Below are 6,000 nucleotides of genomic sequence, written 5' to 3'. Positions count from 1 at the left end.
CTTCTTAGAGAAAGAGTTTCTCGAAGAAACACAAAAGGGAAGCATGATTGAACTTGACGAAGTTCAAGAAGAAGAAACACCGACTGAAACAACAGAGGCGGTTGAGGTACCCGAAGGAGTCCCATTAGATGAGACTCCAGTGCCACCTATTCGTAGATCACAAAGAGTTCGTGAACTCCCAGTTAGATATGGTTTTCTAGTGGGAGATGATAATGAGGTTCTCGTGTTAGACGACGAACCCGAAAACTACGAAGAGGCTCTTACTAGTCCAGATTCTAAAGCATGGCTTGAGGCCATGGATTCTGAAATGGATTCCATGTATACTAACCAAGTGTGGACTTTGGTTGATCCACCCGAAGGGATAATACCCATTGGGTGCAGATGGATCTTCAAAAAGAAGACAGACATGGATGGAAAGGTTAGCACCTACAAAGCTAGGTTAGTAGCGAAAGGATATCGTCAGAAGCAAGGAATTGATTATGACGAAACTTTCTCTCCTGTGGCTATGTCCAAATCAATCAGAATCATGCTTGCAATTGCCGCTCACTACGATTATGAGATTTGGCAAATGGATGTGAAAACAGCTTTCCTAAACGGAAACCTGCTTGAGGATGTATATATGATGCAGCCTGAAGGTTTCATATCGAAGGATGCAAATAAAGTTTGCAAACTTCAGAGATCCATTTATGGACTCAAGCAAGCATCTAGAAGCTGGAATAAGCGTTTTGACGAAACCATAAAACAATTTGGTTTTGAACAAAATTGCGAAGAAGCTTGCATTTACAAGAAAGCAAGTGGGAGCTCTATAGCATTTCTCATACTATATGTGGACGATATATTATTAATGGGAAATGACGTTGCTCTCTTACAGTCAGTGAAAGTATGGTTATCTGGTAACTTCTCAATGAAAGACCTTGGTGAAGCAGCTTATATACTTGGTATAAAGATCTATAGAGATAGATCGAGAAGACTGATTGGTCTTTCACAGGCTACATACATTGAAAAGGTGCTAAATCGGTTTAGCATGCTTGAATCGAAACGAGGTAACTTACCCATGTTACATGGAGTAAAGTTAAACAATCATCAATGTCCTAAAACCGATGATGATAAACGACGCATGGCTGTAGTCCCGTACGCCAGCGCAATCGGTTCGATTATGTATGCTATGCTATGCACTAGACATGACGTAGCGTTCGCGTTATCTGTAACGAGTCGTTACCAAGGGAATCCGGGAGACGAGCATTGGATTGCCGTCAAGAACATTCTTAAGTACTTGAGAAGAACTAAAGATATGTTCCTAGTGTACGAAGAAGGTGATCTGAAAATAGAAGGATTTTCAGATGCAAGTCATCTCACAGATGAGAATGATTATAAATCCCAATCAGGATACCTGTTTATCTTGAATGGGGGCGCGGTCAGTTGGAAGAGTTCCAAGCAGGGAAGCGTAGCTTTCTCTACGACCGAGTCAGAGTATATCGCAGCTGCGGAAGTAGCAAAGGAAGCAGTTTGGATTAGAAAGTTCATTACAGAACTAGGTGTGGTGCCTGACATTGTCAATCCCATTACACTGTACTGTGATAACAATGGAGCCATTGCGCAAGCAAAGGAACCACGGTCTCATAATGCATCCAAGCATTACCTTAAGCGATACCACATCATTAGAGAGATTGTGGCTAGAGGAGATGTGAGAATAGAAAGAGTACCTACAGAGGACAACGTTGCAGATCCGTTGACAAAGCCTTTAACCCAGAGAATACATGATCGTCATTTAACTTCTACTGGGATAAGTTTTAGAAACAATTGGCTTTAGTCCAAGTGGGAGTATGTTGGGGTTTAGTGTCCTATAGACAATTGTTCTAGGATACAAACTTAATGTAAATGAATTGTTCTTTATATCATTTGTTTAATGAGATATATGTTTTATAACTATATAAAGGCAATCCCTTTTAAGCACTAAATAAAGTCTAATAAAAGGAAATCCGTAAGTTTATTTAAAGTGATTATAAAGTGTTCATACAAGCATGAAGTGAGACAAAACTTTATAGTAAACTGATAAACTTAAAACCACCCCAAGTCAAGTGATATGTTTGGGATTGACATATCACTGTTGAGACTTGTATGTAACAATGTCTTCTGTCCGACAGAAAGCAGATCTCACAAGCTTCATATATACAGATATCTGGACAGTTACATAGATCCGATGAAATGTTGTTCATTAGGATTGGGGATCCGATTTGAGATAACAGGATGGGTAGATTCATCCTTGTCACCTGTTCATCTCATTGGTATTAATAGGTATAACTAATCCTCAGACTCAAAGGAATATTAATTGGTATTCTGGATTACGGAATGTGATGCTTTGACTCTGGTGTAACACGATCCTTAACAGAGATGACTCTGGGATGTGAACAGTAGACGTTGGGTATCACAGGAAGTAATTGCGGAGTCGTTATATATTGGATTGAGCATTTATCACTCCCGATAAATGGGAGATACATCCATGGATCGCTTGTGGAAGACTCGACTCTAAATCCTTGCAAGGTGATAGCTTAAGAGTAAGAAATACAGATTTCACTTAACCTATCTTTTGAGTTGACTCGGCTTGTACAAGTAAAACGAATGTCTCGCTATATGTGACTTGACATCACCCATAGTCATAAGATTCAGTTCAAGGATGTAGTTGATAAAGGATCGAATTATACTGTAACTAATACGGAAAGGTTAACGACAGAATCAACCTGTCTTCTTATAGCTCTGGGGGAATGATTACGGACTTGGTAATCACATACTCTGTACATCATTCCGTTATGCAAAGATTAAATACAATTCTTTGAAAATTAATTTAATAACGTTGCATACGGCTAGAAGCAATAAGAACCTAATGGATCACACATAAGACTTGGAACCTAAAAGAGAGATAGATGTTAATTAATTGATAGAAGCCCAATTGAGCCCAATGAGGCCTATGGACATAATGGGGTCGAAATTCATGTAGTGATATACATGAATAATTAATTTGATTTTGTTAATCCTAATTAGATTAGGAATATGAATTAAATTAATTAAGAGATAATTAAGTTAGGAGTTTTAATTAGATTAATATACTCCTATTATTATCTAATAAGGTTATTCTTATTATCCTTAATATATTAGATATATAGTGAGATAATAATTAGGAATTCTATTCCGAATGGAATTCCTATTCAGTAACCTAATTCTATCTAACTAGGGAATAGATACAAGAGATTATAAATACCCCTTCCCTTGAGATTTTCGAAATCCAAGCAAGCCATACCCTACTTGTGATTTTCGAAATTCACCTAGTCCAAGAGAGAGAAAATTCGACACCCCTAGTTCGAGGACGAGATTTCTCTACGGCTTTGTTTGATCAATTGATTTTCATCTATTTCTTTTATCATTGATCTTGTGTTGATTAGTTAGAGGCAATCTACTTTGGTTTCTATTCAACGGTTGATTCCAAATTAATCCTTCCCGTGTTTTATTTCGTGTTTGGGAACTCGAAGAAGAAAAACAAACAAAAGGGAGAAATTCGTTTTACTACTCCTACATCAGGTCAGTTCACGATTTCACGGATTCCCGGAGATTGAACCGTTGGATCGTCGTGATTTTTGGACAGGAGCTTCTAGACATATTCTTCCACGTTTCCACCGAAGGGATTTTCGTTCGGACGTCTATTTCGGATAGGGGCAGATTGGTAGACAGTTTCTATCTCTTTTGAAGTTGTGGGCACTTCGTTTGCAACGGTAGATAGAACTTCTAAAAGGTATTTCTTCTTATCCTTCTTTATATGAAATAACGGTTAACGGATCTTGTGGTTAAATGGAAATAGGTTAAAATTTTTATATTTCCGCTGTTATACCTTAGCCTAATTTCCAACATATTTTACCTAAACACTTGAGTGCAAGAGCGACCACCTGTGAGCTAGCAATCTTAGTCCTCGCCTTTCATTTTTGCAAAGTGTTGGTTGATAAAATTACTTGATCAGTTTTGGAGATTATGTTGAGGTTCACTTCGTTTTTAATTGAACTTGAGTAGTCTGAAACCGTATGGATAATAAAGGTGCAATGGATCCTTGTCCGTGTATGGGAGCTATTTGTTGATGTTTCACTGCTTTTGATTCTTTCTTGCTTGAGGACAAGCAAGATTCAAGTGTGGGGAGGTTGATAGCTCCCATTTGTATAGGGTTTTTAGACGCATTTTAGTTCATTTTGGCTTTATTTCCTTTCAGTTTTGTTATCATTTTGTTAGCTTTTAGTTAAAATAAGTAATTTCAAGTATTTATGGCGTTTTCTGTGTTTTCAGGTGTTTTTAGGCCTATTTGAGCATTCCCGAACCAAACCCGAGCCTTTTGGAGCAATTCCGGACAATTCAGGGACCGTCAGAGCACTTTTGGGATTCATCAGAGACCATTGGAGCAGAATTCGGAAGCCTAGGGACCAAAATAGAGAAAAACCCGGTCTTTTGCCCCTTCGGTTGCCTGTCTCGTCAAGACACATGCCTGTCTCACCGAGACAGGCACTGTCTCGTCGAGACACTAGGCTGTCTCGATGAGACATCCACTCGTCTCGACAAGACAACCTCTGTCTCGACGAGATGAGGTGGGAGAGGCGCAAAAACGCCTCTCCCCAACTGGAAACTCGAAATTTAGGTCTTCTTAACACCTGTTTAACACGGGAAAAGATGTTTGTACCCCCGGAAGACCTAGGTTTGCTACCTACGACTATAAATAGGCAGCTTAAATCAGTTCTTTGGGAGATTAGACAGTTTTAATTTTGCAGACACTTTTACATTCTTTTCAGCTTTAATTCCAAACACTTTGTAGTTGTAGATTTATTTTCTTTGAAGAACAGCTCAAAGGGTGGAGGATCTACCTTGTTTACATTGTAATCAGACAAACGGGTTTTAGAATTTCTTTCTCCTTCCCTTAATCTTTATTACATTTATTCAAGAATGCCATCGTTTATCCTCAATTGAATATTTATTATGATTGGTTTGTCTATGAACTAATCCCCATCCAATCTAGGATGGGGATGAAATTGGTAGAATTGTTATGAATGTTTAGGGTTTAGGGTTTAAGGAATTCGCTTTTGATTCGATCAGTTTATGCGTGCTTTATGCCTAGGTAATGTTAGGAACATGATTTATGCTAGAATGATCATTGATAATGATCAACTAGCCTGTTTATGTATATAATGTGCCTATTACCTGTAACCCTAACATTAAATAGATCATAGATAGATGAAATCCTGACCACGGAATCGTCTATGCCGAATTTGCATGAACATGACTTCACTAGAGACCACTAGGAATGAGGCTTTGTGGCTGGGCTACGGCTTTAGCTTTAGTTGCCAAAGAACCTAATACTTCGCATGACCTAGGGTATATGCCTAATCAAGCCGTCACCCGAATGCATGTGAATAGGAAGGACAATACTGAATTACCTTCAATCACTAGTTGAACTTAAACCTGAACCCCTATAAACCCATTCATAGGAATTGACCAATGGATTCCCTCTCCTAGGTTGTAACTATCATTAATCACAATCCACCCTGCGGCTAGTTCTGTTTACTGCTTTCTTAGTTTAGTTATTTATTTTATTAGATTAAACACAATATTGCTTTTCAACCCTGCTAAACAGATAAATTACCTTTTGAATTGACTGATTAGGATAGTAGTCCTTGTGGTTCGATCTCGTGCTTAAGCACTGTATTACTTGTTGGATATGATTCACTTGTCCTATTTATTGCTATATACTTTACGAGCATCAAACAGATGCTTGTTTTTCCTGAGCTGGTGAAGGTTTTGCAATTGGTTTGGAGAAAAAGTTGAACTCCAATGCAGTCAGGTCAACAATAGGATCACGCAATGGAGAGTCATCCAGAACATCAAACACGGGTTGTTTGCGTGACTTCCTTTTGAACCTCTTGTCACTGCCTTCTTTGGATAGTTTTGGAGAAGGGGTTTGGTCAGCAGAGATGG

The sequence above is a fragment of the Euphorbia lathyris genome, chromosome 2 (assembly GCF_963576675.1).
Source record: "Euphorbia lathyris chromosome 2, ddEupLath1.1, whole genome shotgun sequence".
NCBI lineage: Eukaryota > Viridiplantae > Streptophyta > Magnoliopsida > Malpighiales > Euphorbiaceae > Euphorbia > Euphorbia lathyris.
The sequence above is the reverse complement of the archived record's forward strand: the minus strand, read 5'-3'. Positions refer to the sequence as shown.